This window comes from Pan troglodytes, chromosome 5 (assembly GCF_028858775.2).
Source record: "Pan troglodytes isolate AG18354 chromosome 5, NHGRI_mPanTro3-v2.0_pri, whole genome shotgun sequence".
Classification (NCBI taxonomy): domain Eukaryota; kingdom Metazoa; phylum Chordata; class Mammalia; order Primates; family Hominidae; genus Pan; species Pan troglodytes.
In genome coordinates, this window is record NC_072403.2 from 12,228,833 (window position 1) to 12,246,834 (window position 18,002).

The 18,002-nt window shown below is 41.7% G+C and overlaps 1 protein-coding gene across 1 annotated transcript in view; it reads right to left on the minus strand.

The window, feature by feature from the left end:
* The window catches only part of F13A1 (coagulation factor XIII A chain), a 418,063-nt gene that overhangs the window by 124,981 nt on the left and 275,080 nt on the right, over positions 1-18,002 (minus strand). The gene's annotated exons all lie outside the window — the stretch shown is intronic.

The following is an 18,002-nucleotide window of genomic DNA, read 5'->3' on the forward strand; positions in this document are numbered from 1 at the left end:
CACTAAATACTGATTTAGATTCAGAATACGTCATATTTAAAAAGATGCAAGTTTAGTAAAAATAAACTTAGAGATAAAAATCTACGTGTTAATGATAGATTTTTTTAAAAACAATAAGGGATGAAAGGAATTTTAAAGCTAATTATGTAAGGATGCACTTTGGGGAATAGCAAAGAACTAGAGAAGTACATCTGAAAGCACTCTTTGTGCCTGTTATGTGCTCAACCTCAGCTTCACCTTTGTGCTAACTTCCACTTTTGTTTTAAAAGCTTCACCTTTGTACTAACTTCTACTTTTGTTGGGAACATGGAAAGAATGAAGACAATCACTAGTTTCCACTGTTACACTTTAAATTAAGACTTCAAAGACTCATATTAAATTTCACCTATCAAATCCAAGTTATACAAAAATAGTAAAGCAAAAGGAAAGCTATGCTTTTTCATGCTGACTTTGAACCCAGTCATAACCTAATTTAAAGACTACTTCTGACATTTTTCATTCATATATTGATATTGCCTACTATGTGCTAGACATTATCCTAAGTGCTAAGGATACAACAGTGAAGAAAACAGACAATAACTTCTGTGCTCATAGAGCTGATATTCCACAGAAAAAGCCAAAGCATGTGGCTTACCATGTTCTTATTACCGCTTTATTCCCTATAACAAAAGATGAGAAGGAAACCATTATCATCATCCTAATTTGACAAATCAGGAAACTAAGAGTCATTAAGCAACTTACCTAGGGTGATACAACTAGCAAATAGTGGAGTTCAGATTTGAACCCAGACCATCTGGCTTGAGAGTCAGCCTGTTCTAAGCTCTATGGCAGCTGTGTGAGTTGAAAATGTTTTGGAGTTGATGAGAACCATGTCAAATTCTGACTCCACTATTAACTACTGGTGCAACTTCAGGCAAATCACTTACTTGTCTTAGCTTCCATTTTCTTGATTCTTTGCAGTTTAGTTTGGGAAATAAAAAGACAATAGATTTTATAATATAATGAAAGCTTTATGCTTAGCACACAGTAGGGGCTGGCTGAGGGGGCACTCATTTTTTTTTTTTTTTTTGAGAAGGACTTTCACTCTTGCCACCCAGGCTGGAGTGCAGTGGCATAGTCTCAGCTCATTGCAACCTCTGCCTCCTGGGTTCAAGCAATTTTCCTGCCTCAGCCTCCCAAGTAGCTGGGATTACAGGCACCCACCACCATGCCTGGCTAACTTTTTGTATTTTTAGTAGAGACAAGGTTTTGCCATGTAGGGCAGGCTGGTCTCAAACTCCTGACCTCAGGTGTTCCCCCCCCCCCCCCGCCCCACCAGCCTCCCAAAGTACTGGGATTACAGGTGTGAGCCACCATGCCTGGCAAATTTTTTTTTTTTTTTTTAAGTATAACTTCTACTAGAAAGTAAAGGCAGAAGGAAGAAGGGGTGATTTCTTTTTTCCTCTCTGGTTCTGAATCTGAAGAAAGGTGAATGTCCCAAGGAAAGTACGTTACTTGTGTTGATTGAGATATTGTGGCTAAGGGGAAAGCAATTCAGCTGGCTCTAACACTTCTGTGTGATCTCGGGCAAAGCACTCATCCCCTGTCAACTAAAACTTTGCTTCTTCTACAAAATGGAGATCATGGTGGTCATAGTTTGTGATGGGGAGGGCAGCTTAATAATTGGTAGTTATCATTACTTCCCTGTTGTCCTGGGCTTTCTGATTCCTCTAAGTGATCCTTCTCTGCTCCATCTGTGGGAAATTAGGATGGGTTTACCAATTGCCAACAAACCTATCAAAGCCCAAATCTATTTCAAAGGCCAGTTCATCCCAAATTAAAAAACCTTGAGCTGACTGATTTTTCCATCAGGAGAACTTGTAGAAGTAAAAAGAGAAAAAAAAAAAAAAGTGTTGCCATTTATTAGTAACCAAAAGCCTTAATAATTCCAGAATCATCATGGAGTCACCTGAAACCTCCCATTCAATCATAATTTCTGATTTTCTGAGTCGTTAATGATCAATGTAATCTCCATTCATCCTTTAGAGCAACGGTTAGAAAACTATAGTCTGCAGGCCAAATGTAGCTTACCTACTGTTTTTATTTTTGTTTGTTTTATTTTGTTTTGTTTTGAGATGGAGTCTTGCACTGTTGCCCAGGCTGGAGTGCAGTGGTGCAATCTTGGCTCACTGCAAGCTCTGCCTCCTGGGTTCATGCCATTCTCCTGCCTCAGCCTCCCTAGTAGCTGGGATTACAGGTGCCCACCACCACGCCCGGCTAATTTTTGTATTTTTAGTAGAGACGGGGTTTCACCTTGTTAGCCAGGATGGTCTTGATCTCCTGACCTCATGATCTGCCCGCCTAGGCCTCCCAAAGTGCTGGGATTACAGGCATGAGCCACTGCACCCAGCCTACCTACTGTTTATATAAAGTTTAATTGGAACACAGTTATGTTGATTTGCTTGTGTATTATTGTGCTACAATACAACTCTACTCTTGTAAGAGCAGAGTTGAGTAGTTGTGACAGAGTCCCTATGGTCTGCAACGCCTAACACAGTAGCTGGCCCTTACAGTAAACAATTGCCAACATCTGCCTTAGAGGATTTCACATTTTATTTATTTAAGGAGCGATTTATTACAGACTCTTGGAGTCTAACACTTGAGCCTAAGAAGAAAATACCATCACCTAGCTTCTCCTTCCAAGGAGAAATATGTTTCTAAACTATTCGCAAACATCTGTACTACTAGTAGGTCAACGTTTAGTTTCCTTAAAGTCTCCTAAATTCCCCACAGTCTCAGGGGGTGTTGAAAACATAGGAAGTTTGTAGCTTTTTATTGATTTTATGATTCATGGCTAAAATATTCAATTTTAAGATTGCAAAAGTTGTTTAGAGTTGCCAAGGCAGTTCACATAGTGATGCAAATAAAGTGACAGGAAATAAGTTTTATTTCTTGGGGTCCTTACAAAACCTCTGTGAGGAAATTTTTACAGATGGGAAACTGAGGCTTGGTGAGGGCATCATGTGTGCACATCACATAGCTAGGCAGAAGTGGAGACAGAACTGGGGACAGGGAAGCCTGTTCTCTTTGCTCCATGTCATGCTTCCTCTGTGGAGGAAGGTGGAGAATGGCAAAAGGGATCTAGGGAGATGAAAGGAGACAAGAGAAGAATAAAACTGGAAAGTCCGAAGGAATATGAGGAAAAGGGACATTGAGAAAATATGCTGCCGTGGATAAGAGTTGTGTGAGCCAGAAATGTGGATCAAAGGAGGTAACAACTGAGTGAGTGAAGAGAAGGAAGACCAGGTGGAGAGAACCTGCACGAGGGTCTCTCTGGGCCAACTCATTTTTTTGTGATTTGCATTGGGAAGACTTCCAAAGTAATGTCAGACACCAAAGGGTGAAGGCTGAGCAATCCTGCTGATACGCTGATGCCACGTGGCCCGGGAACAGGGTATGGAAGCATATCAGGGACAGGGAGTGGTGAGATTAATTCCAAAGGAAGGAAAAAGAATCCTGATTGGCAGGCTTTTCATATTCCTGTATGGGAAAGCTGGTTAGGAATGTGGAACCTGATGTGCCAATAGAACCTCAGGGACTGCTCTATTACACCCATGTTTAATTCTGAATGTAATGATTTCAGTGACAGCACTGGGGAAGTACTCTCCATGATTGAATTGTGAGTGAGGAAGTTGTGACAGAGTAGTATTTCATTTCACTAAATAGCCCTTCTCAGCCCCAGGAGTCGGCATGGTTACGAGACCACAATCCAGCTATCCTTGGAAAATCCATCCATCAACATCCATGACTGCCCATCAGCTATCCTTGGCCCAATCTGGATGGAAAACATGGCTCCATACAGGGAACCTCCATGCACGTGTTTGCCTAGAGTATATAATGCCTGGATAGATGTGTTTTTCTCCCCCAAATCATGCAACTTTGCATTAAAAACATCAGGGCAAGAAAAAGAGACTCGGGAGAGACAGCATCCAAGAAAGGAATCCCGTTTTGTTTTTAATAATTGCAGCCTTTGAAATTGGACTACTAAACATGAGGAAATATTATAATTACCAATTGCATTTTTTCACACTTATCAAAAACTAGTGCCATCTTCCCAAGTGATCTAGAAATTAACATATGCTCTTAGTTTCAGTGCTTGCTTCCATTTGTGAATTATTATTGAGGCCACAAAACTAATGTTTTTAAGGCAAAAGCCGCTTGGACCATATGCCTATATTCGAACGTCTCATTGTCCCTTTACTGAGGGCCTCACTATCCTTACACAGACCTACCTTAATCCCCCCAGCTGGGATGTAGGAGGAAGAAGATGAAAATCTTTAATTCCATTTGTGATGTTACTCTTTTCCAACCTTAGCTACTTAGGCTTGATTGAGCTTTGTGCACAGTTTCTTGATATTAGTATTCTTCACAAGATAGGAAAGAGAAATCTAGCCACAGCTCAAATTCAGTGCTATGTGACCCTGGGGAAAATGTCCTCTCAACCTTTCAATGCATTCCACAGACCAGACAGCCCACTGCACGCAAAGCCCTGCATTGGTAGTGCCCACTAGAAGAATTCATTGCCTTTTAAAAAATTAATCTTTTGGGTTAGTTGATGGCTTTGAAATATTTTTACATTAAAAATACAATGTCCTAGGTGGTGATTAGGTTCCCAGGTAGTCTAGAAAGGACATCAAATAGCACATGGTATGGTCAGTATGGTTGAATATTGTTCCTAATAGAACTGTTCTGACTCCACCTCTCTCATGCCTAGGACCTGGAAGAACATACTTGCCATCAAGGAGGGTTGGTATCAGTGACTGAGTAGACACATCTATCAATCACTGCTCCCTCTCGTGCTCCAAAATAAAGAAGCTGATAACTCAGGACACTCCCACTTCTCTCCTCTTTTGGGCATGTCATCTGTAAGTCCAGTGGCTGTAGTCTATGCCCCTCATATGCTATACTTAGTAATAAGAAGACTTCTGGCCATATTGTTAGGGAAATGAACGTAGGAGAGCCAGGGTCACAACCTTTTTAAATCAACTGCATCTGAAAACTAGCAAGGCACTTTCCTTGCCAGTCAAAACCCATGGTCCTAAGATGTTGACAGCTAAGGAAACAACTTAGTAATGCCTGTAAAGACAAACTCCTACAACAACAGAAAGTCCAGATGTCCCAATACCCATAACGATATATACTTTCAAGAGAATTACAGTTATGCTTTGATATACTCACACACTAAAATGTCAAGGATAGTTTTCTTTAAATCAATAATCAATTTTGTCATGCTGTCAGCCTACCCACACAAAAGCACAGCTTAGTTTAGTCTTTACATAGACAAGACTCCTATATAAGAAAAGCTTAAAACAATGACAGCGCATTCCTCCACTTGCTTTCTGAGGATACCCTATACTTTGTAATGGAGTAGCTTTTAATAAACAATCTCTTCTCACTGCTCTCTGTGACTCACCTTGAATTCCTTCCTGCATGAGATCCAAGAACACTCTCTTGGGTCTGCATCGAGACCCCTTTTCCTATAACAATTATTTGCCAGAAAAGCCCAAACAAACCTTTTTCTCCTTATTCACTTAGATATCTATTCCGCTTGTTAAACTGAACTGAAGACATTGTCTAATATGTCTGTATAGCTCCCATAGAATGTCACAGTGTTTTGTACCCAGTCGGTACCTAATAAATGTCAATGAGGCTGAATTGAGCTCTCTGCAAATGGCAAGCCCCACTAAGATCATCATAGAGATGTTAGAAGCTCTGGAATGAGATGCCCACAGCAATCTGGGTGTTCAATCCAAGCACCCCTCACAAGAAAGAAACGTTTTTATTTCTAAGCTTCTTCCTCAGAGGGTGTTTTCCATTCTTATATAAACACATTTTAAGCTGAGCCCTGACTCCATCTACCTGCAGACTTCCCTTAAGAGTTCATTCTTATAAGAGGACTGTCTCTAAGGAACACAGGAATCTATCATGTCTTCAGCTGAGAAGGTAAATTTCATGATGTTAATTCATTTTTCCATTTGATTCATTTGTTTTTCCCAAGGCGCACCTTTCATGTTCAAAATAATCAATCTATTTCCAAATGGGCCCTTGAAGTATGAAGGTGACAGCATGATGTATGTGGCAGTGCTGGAAGTGTGAATACAGTTGCTTTGGAAAAGGAAGCAAAACTTGTGCTAACAGTCTTAGGATGGAAAGGGAGTGTGCTGAGACCAAGGGGGAATAAGTCACCGAATAACTCTTAGAAATACCAGGTTACCAACTACAAAAACAAAATGCCACCACCAAAAAAGAAACAATCAAAAAGCCACAGAAATCATGGATGATAGCAACTAAGAGGAGAGAAACACAAGTATTCAAAAGCAAATCATCTCTTTGAGGACTGTAGAAATCTGCCCTTTCCATTGCTAAGTTGCCATTGGCAGATTACATACATATTTCCAGATGTTTCCTAAAGAAAAGAGACCTTCCTGGCCATGTTTATTCTAGCTCAGGCAAACTTAGGAAGGGTTGGGGGGAAGCTTTGTGAAGACAGAGATGGAGTTTTGTTTAACTTTGTATACCCAGCAGCTTGCATGATGTTTGGAACGTAGTAGGTGCTCAATAAATATTTGGCAAATGGAAGCTAGGTACTTGTTAAGTTGTCTTTTCTACCTTGATTTTATTTCACTTGTCTTTCAGTGCTTCCTACATCACTTAAAGCCTCTTTTGGAGTAAACGTAAGGTGTAATTTTGTGGGATATACATGAAACCAGCATCGTGCTAGGTTTTTTGAGTGAATCAGAAAGAAATCATAAGGCTGTCACCTGATGCTGACTACCTGGGCCCTGGCTTTAAGAAGTGCACCACTTAGATGGCTAACCAAGGCAGGAATGTGAACATGAGGACACCCTGTCTCAGGATGATGCCAGTGGCATTCACAGGAAGTAAGAACATAACACGAACTTCAGAGAAAATACGAACAGCATTGAGATAGGAGAATTTCTCCCTAAGAATGGCTTATTTCTGAGAAAGAGGACTGTGAAGCCCCTTCAATGAAATGTGCATGCATTTTAAACATTCCTACAGCATGCCAGCCTCTTCCTGGGACTACTGGTCACGAGGAACACAGTGTGGAAACCCAGAGGAGGAAGTGGCTAACAGTGTCTGTGGAAGTTGAAGAAGATTCCTCAGAGAATGTGGTTTTGGGATACAATCTTAAAGGTGGAAAAGGTAGAGAAGAGTCTTCCCAGCTGGGGGAGTAACCAACTGAGGGAATAAGGAAAGGATGGTGCATAAAGGGAATGGCAGGAAACTCAGGATACCTGTGGCAGAAGAAGCATTTGACCCAGGGAGGGTAAAAAGCAAAGGGACCTCCAACGCTGTGCAAAGGTATGTAGAGTGTGTCCTAGGGAGGGGATGGAGATGGGGCAGGAGCCATTGAAAAGCTTAAGTGATCTGGTGAGATTACATTTTAGAAAGATCAGTCTGTCTGCAAGATGGAAAATGGTTTGAGAGGGACAAGAGTGGAGCAAGGAAACCAGTCAGAGGGTGCTGAAGTGCTCAAGGGAGGCATGATGGTGTCTTTGACTGACTCTCGGGGGAAGGTAAGTGGAGGGGTGCCAGCGGAAGCAGGAAGTAGACGCAACAGGTATTTGATGTTGGCATTAAGTAGGGGGGCAGAGCCATAGGCGACCCCAGGTTTTGTTCATTCTTCAAAGAGTTTTTCAGTGCCTACAAGGTGCCAGGCACCATTTTTTTTATTTTTTTGTTTGTTTTTGTTTTGTTTTGTTTGGAGACAGAGTCTTGCTCTGTTGCCCAGGCTGGAGTGCAGGGGTGCCATCTCAGCTCATTGTAACCTCCACCTTCCAGGTTCAAGTGATTCTCCTGCCTCAGCCTCCCAAGTAGCTGGGACTACTGGTGTGGGCCACCACACCCACTAATTTTTGTACTTTTAGTAGATAGGGAATTTTGCCATGTTAGCCAGGCTGGTCTTGAACTCCTGACCTCAAGAGATCCACCCGCCTTGGCCTCCCAATGTGCTGGGATTACAGGCGTGAGCCACTGTGCCTGGCCCTAGGCACTGTTTTAAGTGAGATACAGCCATGAACCAAACAGTCATTCCCTCTAACCCAAAGATTCCAGACTAAGCTTCAAGCATGGGAGAACATGCTGCTTTATGAGGAGTTTGCTCCAAAAGTTAGGACCTGGTGTTGTTAACTGTGATACAAATTTACTCCAGGAAGCTAGTTTTCTAGAAATTCCCTAACCCACATGTGTGTTGCCTCATTTAAGAGAAGACAGGATATTTTTAGTCTTTAAGAAAAAATAACCAGCAGAAAATGTTCTACAATGTAGACAAAGTTGGTTACAGAGCATAACATTACACTGCAGATTTGTTCACGTCGCCCATTCAATTCCGAAGGACCAGGAGGAACAGGAGTCAGAGAATCTGGACTTGTGTTTCCTGTTGTCCATTCGGGAATAACAACCACTTATAGTTTGTCTCAGCAACTCCACCTATTGACAGACTGGCTGTTCTCAGACCTATTGCCTGCACCCCTAGAATCTTCTGTCAGGTTCCACAGGAAGCCATGTTCCCACGCTCCTCTGCTCTCTGACTTCCAGGTAGGTTCGGCCAAAGAGAGGATTGGAAGCAGGAGGAGGGGAGATGTCAGGGTGTGTCTCCTGTGCTCTCTCTGTCTTGAGGTGAGAGTCTGAGTCTCCTCCATGGCTCCAGCACCTGCTGATGCCTTCTGGGTTCTGATGGGACCTCCTGCTCCATGTGCCTCCAGCTCCTGGTGTGGTGGCAGTTTTCTACTGTTCCTAATTCCTGGGTTGCCTCACCATGTCGCTTGTTTGGCGTCTTAGTCATTCACTCGCTTGTGTACCCAATTGCCTCCAGTAAGCTCCCACTGCTTACAAATCTAGAGCAGTTTCTATTTGCTCTATCACCTTTAAGGGTTATGCCCATTTTATATATGGGAAAACTGAGGCTCAGGTAACTTAAGTAACTAGCTCTAGGCTACATAGCTATCAGGATGCAGAACAATCATTTGAACCCAGGTCGGCTTGGTCCGGAGCTGTGACTGGGGAGGCTAATGAACCCTCTCAGTGCATTTTCCATCTGTAAAATTGGCATTCCAGAAGATGAGGATTAAACAATAGTGTGTGTGAAGGGCATTTCATAAACTGAACAAATTATTATTCTCCATATTATATGGTGTCTGATGGCTATAATAGCAAAGAAATCTTACTAAACTTATTTTATTTTTATTTCTGAGCATAACCACACAGGTAGTGAATAAGGTGTGAGAACTAAAAGTAAAATCTTATCCCCACCCCCCTCCCAATCAACTGTACAGACTCTTTCTTGGCTAAAGGGACCCCAGAGAAACCTTAAAAACTGAGCTGCAGCCATGATGGGATGGGAGGTGGTACACACCTCACTATATTCCCTTTCCTTTTGCTGTTTAGACAAAATTGAACAGCATCAATGTTAAAATAGAGATCATAAGACTGACACTGTGGCAATAAAATATCTAATTATAAACAAGACCCAAGGCCACACCAGGCAAGGATTAAGTCATGAACCCCTGCATTTAAAGAATAAACTATGTTCTAACTGCCACAAAGTTTTTCTTTTTGTCTAGCAGCTAAACAAGCCCTGGTCTCAAGATGAGCAATGTTGGAACAACTACAGTTCATCCATCACCAGATGCTGACTAACTAACTCACATTCCACCAGCCACAACTACAGCTTTGATTGCGTAAGAGACTGATTTCAGCATCTTTCTCCTGGTAAGAGACTATCAACCATGGACTGGTTCTGGCCGATTTACCGAAGCTGCACACTTCAAAGCATTCCTGTCCCTGCTTCACCTTTTGATGTATAGGGTCTAACTGAAGCACATATAAATGTTAAGTCTCACCCCAAAGCGAACATGGGTCACATATAACATGCATGTTTATTCAGTATGCATACATTAAGACCCTCTTCATAAATGTTCATAGCTCCTCCTGTAACCTGTGGAATATGTATATTTGGCCAACCAGCTCAGCATAAATTCCTGTTCCATCTTCCTTTCCCTTGAAGTGCCCACCTTTCAGCCTCTGCCAGAGGCTGTGCTTCTCAGCCTGTCCGGATAGTCACTCTGCAGGCTGTAATCTTTTATAAGAAATAAAGACTCCTTTCCAAATGTATAGATTTGTGATTTTTCAATTAACAAGTAATTGTTGCTGTGGCACGATTCAGGATTTTTTTCATCAACAGGTTATTTATTAAGCACCATTTAAGTGCCAGGCACTGTTCTAGGTACTGAGAATACAGCAGTGTCAACACAGAAAGATTCATGGAATGTATAGTCTAGTGGGAGTATACGGACAATAAACAAATAAATACATGATATGTCAAACGGAGACAAGTGCTATGAAAAAATGACTAGAGCAGCTTAAGAGGACAGAGAGGGTCAGAGCTGGGGGTGCTATTTTAGAGACAGTGGCCAGAGGAGACATTTGAGAAGAGACTTGAGAAAAGTGAGGGAATGAGCAGTGCAAATATCAGGGGACAGGTGTCATCAGTGCAAAGACCCTGTGGGAGGTGGTAGTTGGCATGCTTGAGGAGGCCAATGTGCCTGAAGCAGAGGAACTGTGGGAGGTGAGGTATCTGAGCAGGGGAATTGGGGGAGGTATGATGCCCGGGGCAGAGGGAACTGTGGGAGATGAGGTGCCTGAGCAGAGGGAACTGTGGGAGATAAGATGCCTGGGACAGAGGGAATTGTGGGAGATGAGGTGCCTGAACAGAGGGAACTGGGGGAGATAAGATGCCTGGAGCAGAGGGAATTGTGGGAGGTGACAGTGCCTGAGCAGGGGAATTGTGGGAGACGAGAAAGTTCCTGGAGCAGGGGAAACCATGGAAGATGATGTCAGAGAGAGCCAGATCAAGCAGGGTTTTGTAGGACTTTGGATCTTATTCTGATTGAGAAAAGCAGTCACTAGAAAAGAGGCATGGTCTGCTTTAAGTTCTTTTAAAAAATCACTTTGGTTGTTCTGTGAAGACTGCAGGAGAGCAATCAGGATTGCTATGAAGATCTCTTGACCTCTCAATATTCCCCCTTTGCTTGTTGGTAACGAAAATCCTACCAACAGAAGAGAAATTAGAGATGATGCTGAAATGTTTATATCCCTGGGAAAGGCAATGTGTTTGCTTAAATTTACTGCACTATGTACCTTTCCTAAAAGCTGGAACTGGGTGTTGGAAATAGGGAGGAAAGTGGAGGTTGGAAATAGGGAAACTTGCTTGGGGGACATGGTATAAAAAATGTGGCCACCAGAAGCACAAAGTTCATCTACATGACCATTGTTTCTAGGGCAGTTTCCAGCCCTTCCTTGGCATGAGTTTAAACAAGACTATGTTATTCTATCAATCCATGAAGGTTAAACTCTTTAAGATCTAGAGATGTGAGACAGAGAAATAGGATGTTGGTGTCACAATGTCTAATTTATTGTAGTTTGCCGGATTTCACAGTTATAAACCAAACTGCATACCCAGCTTTTTGCCCCATCTGACCCCAACTGTTATGCAATTCTTTCAACTGACAAAGAATGTTTCCATATTTCTTGGGTTTCTGACCCCTCGTGCTGGGGTCTGGAAGCCCAAGGGGTGGAGAGGGACTTGGTGGGGAGGCACACTTTGCACTGAACATGAAGGTCACTGACCAGATGAACTGCAGTTAGCATCTTCGAGACCCATCTCTTTCATGTTCTCAGTCAGCTCAGAACACATGCCATAAAGAATCTCCTACAACAACTGAATTTCCCCCAGCAAATGGCAAGTCTATGGAGCCAAAGCACCATTTGCTCATTTGCTTGTGTTCCATCCATTATATGAGCAGAATGAGGCTTCTAGGTTTTACAAGAAAGGCTCATTTCGTTAAAATCATGGCAACTGACTTAAAAAATAAAGTGTCATTAGCCAACAAAAATAAAAAGTTTAGCTGAATGTCTTCCAAACAAAACAGGCCAACTTATGACATTTTTGCTAAAACAGTCAATTCCTGTTAATAATTGAATGGCAACAATAATGAGAATAAATCACTGGTAATTCTGATAAAGCATTTGTTTGTCTTTGGAGTATATATGAATGCAATATATAAAAGCAAGTGTTAAATGAGTTTGCATTGCCAGAGATTAAAGCAATTATTGGAGAAACAAAAATCAACATAGAAAACATTCTAAGGAGTATGGTACAGTCCATCTAATATTAACCTACAAGTGGATATTTACAATACATACTCAATAAACATTTATTTAAACAGATGTTTACTAGTGCTTATGATGAGCAGAGTGATACCACTTAATCTGGAGGAGACAGGGTGGTGAATGTGCTGAGATATGATACATTTCCTGTGCTCAATGGGTTTATAATTAAATATGCAAGTTTAGACTGTAATTTAATTCATAATACTAATGCCACATGAGAATAACAGAGCAAGAGTAGTAGACTGTGGGGGAAGTCAACGACTTTATTAACTACATGACAACAAATATGGAACTCAAAGGACTGGCAGAAAGAATGACACACATTTGCATTTTGTTTATTCATATGTATATTTATGTGTGGATGTTTATTTGCTTACTATAGATGTTCACTGTTCCTTCATAAGTTGATTACTGCTTATATTTAAAAGCATCACTTTTAAAAAACTGTATTCAAGCCTAGTTTTTTGCAAGTGACATAGATAAACAATACAAGAGACCATGGATGTAGCTGAAACACAGGGATGTAAAGAAACCGTATTGAGGTTGGACCATCCTTGCCTAAGGATGCCTTGTGGGGGAACACAATTGTTCTTGACATCTTTTTAAGGCCTTGGAATATATTCCAATCTTCTCTCATTTCCTCTGGTCATGCGTTCCCCACTGATTTGCCTTTAATAAAGGTCACTGCTGAGTACCTCTTTATTTGTGGGCTTGAAGGGGTACAATATTGCCTTCCATAAATAACACCTAATTCCAGTGCTTTGGAAAGTGGCACAGTGGAATTTCTTCTAAAACATCTGCCACTACTTAAATTCCAGAGTGCTTTAAGCATGTACCCTGGAGTTTCATACTGTCTGCGGAGTGGCTGGAGAATCCTCACTTTGGGACTCAGCTGGGCCAGCCTTCCCTGGCAGTACCTAGTCATTGAACATCGCATGGCTCCCCATGAAAACGGTCATTTGGCAACTCGTTCTAAGGGAACTGGTCTCAGCTAACAGTTAATGGCAAGAGTCTAATAAATTCATTTTGCTAAAATGTTAATGTCTAAGAAGAGTGCTAATACTTCTTCTTACCTCCATATTTACACTTTGTAGAAAATAATTCCTTCATATCTTAAATGAATAAATTGCCATAATAGAATTTCACTCATTGCATAAAATTGGGAGAGGGCATGCTCTTTACTTCACATTCTGAAGACCTTGTCTTCTTCCTCAGGGGATTTTACAGTCTCAATGTAATTTCTTCTAAGACCTTTCCAGATCCCAGGCCCAGTGTCAGACCAGGTATACCAGGACCAGCCATCGGATCCTGATTATTCTGGACCATTTAGAGCCAGAATAATCAGGATCTGAATTCCACTGATTCCTCCCTAAGGGACGACACTAGGTAGGAGGAGCTCAGTTAAGATGTCATTACACCTTTTATATATCATTATACCTTATATCAAAATAATAAATGTTTGTTGTTTTAAGCCACTAAGATTATGATATTTTGTTACAACAGCAACATAAAACTAATGCAAACACAGAGCACACGCTGTTGGCACATTGTGAAGACTCAGTAAATGACAAGCTCAAAGATAAAAAATGTATGGAGGACGGCCGGGCTCGGTGGCTCACGCCTGTAATCCTAGCACCTTGGGAGGCCAAGGCGGGCGGATCACGAGGTCAGGAGATCGAGACCATCCTGGCGAACTTGGTGAAACCCCGCCTCTACTAAAAATACAATAAATTAGCCAGGCCTGGTGGTGGGCGCCTGTAGTCCCCAGCTACCCAGGAGGCTGAGGCAGGAAAATGGTATGAACCCGGGAGGCAGAGCTTGCAGTGAGCCGAGATCATGCCACTGCACTCCAGCCTGGGCGACAGAGTGAGACTCCGTCTCAAAAAAAAAAAAAAAAAAAAAATGTATGGAGGACAAGAGTCATGAATCAGGGGTCACCATAGGTATGACAGAGAGGTGAAAAGAATGGTAAGTGAGATATACCTAGGTTGAATTGGGAAATACTGAAAGGAGGTAAAATACTGATGAGCACACCTAGGACCTAGATCGTGGTTTCTAAATACTACTTTCTACTAAAATGAAGCGGAGTTCTTTGGAGAAACGGTTCTCCTTAGATAAATGGTTATTTTGAGGGTAGGTGCAGGGAAAACTCAAAATGGGCCTGAAACATCTTACTGTAACAGACTATGAGGAAGTAAGGATACTGAAACTAGTTGGAACAGTCCAACTGGCAAAATCGAGGCTGTTTGAACATTAAGTTATTTAATGATAATAAAAGATTTAAGTAACCTATTTAATTAAAAGAGAAAATCAGGATTCATCCTGGTATTAATCAATCATTCTATCAATAATAATTTTGGTAATAAATGGGATTTTATAGTCTCAAGATAATTTCCTATAAAGTACTTATTAACTATAAAAGGAACAAAGAGTAACTTTGCAGGGGTAACCCCAACAGTCACCTCTGTGTTGGGCTCTGTGATGTTCTGCCCAAGACACCTTCGGAAATGACAGACAGGCTTATCCTCAGCTGCTGGGAGTGATGACAGAAAATAGTCCTTGGTGGTTCAGCCCACCTTGGGAGTTGCCTTAGCAGAAGAAAACTGCCTCATCCAGGGTCACACCTCATTCCAGGGGTGGCTCACATCCAGTGACTGATCACTATGGAGGAACAAAGCCCCATCCCTTTGTCCTCATCTCAGGAGCACTATGAAGAGCTATCTCAGCTCCAGAGTTTCACAGAGGGTCATCTGAGGCCTTTGGTGTGAGTGCATTGCAGCCTGACTCCCCTACTACCTAATACTGCTTCCTTCCACAGGAGTTGATCCCAACAGCACTCCCTAATCAATAGCTTGCATGCTAATTTCACAGTCTACTTCCTGGGCACTCAACCTGTGCCACCACCTTAATCGAGTGGTTAAGTTAACATCATCAGTAATGGGATCTGTAAAAGTTATGTGCAACCAGGTAGGAGGCACCAAGAAGAACACAGCATCATTTCTGCAATCTTCCTGTGAAAGATACGTGACTTGATTTTAACATCAAGTGAGGAAACATCAGTCAAACCAAAATGGAGGGGCATTCTAAAAATTACTGCCTTGTAATGTTCAAAAGTGTCAAATCATGAAAGTCAAAGCAAGATTATGAATCTGTTCCAAATTAAAGAAAACTAAAGACATGAGACATGACATCTAAATATAACATGTGATCCTGGACTAGCTTCTGTTGCTATAAGGTACATTACTGAACAAGTAGAAAAACTCAAATGTGTACTAAAGATTAGACTACCATCAAATATCAGTGTTAATTTCCTTATTTTGATGGTTGCACAGAAGAATGTCTTTGCTCATAGGTAGTACACACTAAAGTATTCAGGGATGACGAGACATCAGATTGACAACTCTAATAACGGTTCTGGGAAAAAAACAGTTCTTTGTATGGTTTGTCTTGTAAATTTTCTGTAAAGTGGAGTTTGTTTCAAAATTAAAAAAAAACTTTTAAACAACAACAATACATGTACCCAATTTTTGTACAATTATCCTGTATATTCATGTCCTTCCTTTTTTTTTTCCATCAGCGATGTAGGTTTTTAAGTTTCTTAAGAGAAATATGTTTGAACGAACTTTGTGTGGAGCACCAATCTTGATTCTTCAAAGTTACATGCTAAGGGATACCCTCCTGGTTGCCCTACCCTTGGCAACATCCTATCTCTAACAAAAGACACAAGGTGGCCTTTCCCCTCAAGAAGCATCAGCTGTAAGAGAAGATAGAACTAACTGTTGAGGAGCAGAACAGCAGTGAGGTGTTCCACCCATTGCATAACAATGCAAATAAATCCAGAGGCTGGAGAAATCAACTCGCAAGGGGTTACTTAGTGAATCACTGAAGCAAGGATGATTGAGTACCACAAGGCCAGGTTTACCAACCCATATAAATCTAAGGGAAAAGAGGCAGAGAGCAAAAAGAGATTTGTTTCTAACTTCCAAATATGATTACCTTATGCATGCGCCTTCAGTAATTAGGACTGTGATTTTTTTTCCTGAAATTTTGTCTTGATGGCTATAAACACAAGCACTGTCTTTATGAATCATCTTTATTTTTAAAATTTGGCTAACACTCCACTCAAATGTCTTTGACATGTTTAAAGCAATTTGTTTCACAAATATGAAAGTCAGAAAAGGTTGAAATGATGGAAATGATGGAAGTGAAGTAATGGAGAGAGTGTGTCATTTTCTATCACTTAGAAATATGTTGCACAAATAGAAAAGCTGTTTGATGGAAAATGCCACTGCAGCTGTCTCCACTACTTCATTTCCGTCATTTTAGTCACAGAAACATAAGGGTTTCTTCCTCTTTTTGTAAAATTAATTGCTTTAATACAAAAGGCCCCTGTCCACCCTGGGCACTAACCAAGCAATAACAGCAGACTGATTGCATGAGGGGAGCACATTCTTCATGGGCCTGCCTGATGGGCCTTTCCTGCCGCTGCAAGCTTCTTACAACTCCAGAGCCTTGAAACTGAGTGATGTCCAAACTCCAAATGCAGCCAGACACTTGATTCAGGGAAATATTTCCTTCTCACTAGAAGCTTGTTTGCATCAGCAGAACAATAAGCTGCTGGACTACCAAGAATGCCGTCCTCCTTGCATGGAAGGTACATACTTCGTAGCCCTCTTGGAATGCTCCCAGTTCCTCAAGAGTCATCTCAAGACCTCCCTGCCCTTTTCTGAGATTTTACCCTTCAACTCTAGCTGATCCTCTTGCTCTTGACTGCCCAGAGTCACTTCTGCCAGTCGTGTCACACATTTCTGGAAGGCAACTGTATCAGTATAGCTCGATTATATACTCTCTGACTGTGTTCATTGTTTGTGGAATTCCTCTCACTCCAACTACAGTAAGCTCTTTAAAGACAGAGATGGTCAAAAGTTTGAAACCAGCCTGGCCAACATGGTGAAATCCCGTTTCTACTAAAAATGCAAAAAATAAATTAGCTAGGCCTGGTGGCGGGCACCTGTAATCCCAGCTACTCAGGAGGCTGAGGCAAGAGAATCACTTGAACCTGGGAGGCAGAGGTTGCAGTGAGCTGAGATCACGCCACTGCACTCCAGCATGGGCACCAGAGCGAGACTCCAACTCAAAAAGAAAAAAGACAGAGATGGGGTCTTTCATTCCTCTTAAACCCCCTATGGGGTGTCACAAACTGCTGGACACAGCAGAGGTTTCTGCATCACAAATTCACTGAACCAGACATGTGACAAGATGTTATAGAGATTTGTAAACAGAATTGGAAAGGAAATAGACAAGGAAGTTGAAGAAGCCAAAGCAAAACCTCCAACAGTGCAGAGAAGGAGCATCCCAATGGCTAAGCTAGGCTTTAGCCAGAGATGGGCAGCACATTTAGAACATCCAGCCCCAGCTTCCTGAAGGCTAAAGAAATGCTCATGAACAGACACAAAAACGGTCAGACCCACCTCCCAAGGGTAACTCCCATTACTTGTCTAACAAATGAGTAAATACCTATGCTACAGTAGGTACCTAGTCAGGCATGAGTAGGGGAGGAGAGGGCTTCCCCCACTACACACACACCAGGAATGGCAGGCGACCATCAGGTGACGGTCAGATAATTGTTAAACTGTCTTTCTAAAATAATAATTGGTCCCAGCCAGTGCTAGGGAAGGGCAGTCTCCCAATAAACAGAAATACCTGAAACTGGTGATCAGCAGCTTCCCAATAAAACCTCAGCAGTTGGGTGAGTGGGCTCAGGCATG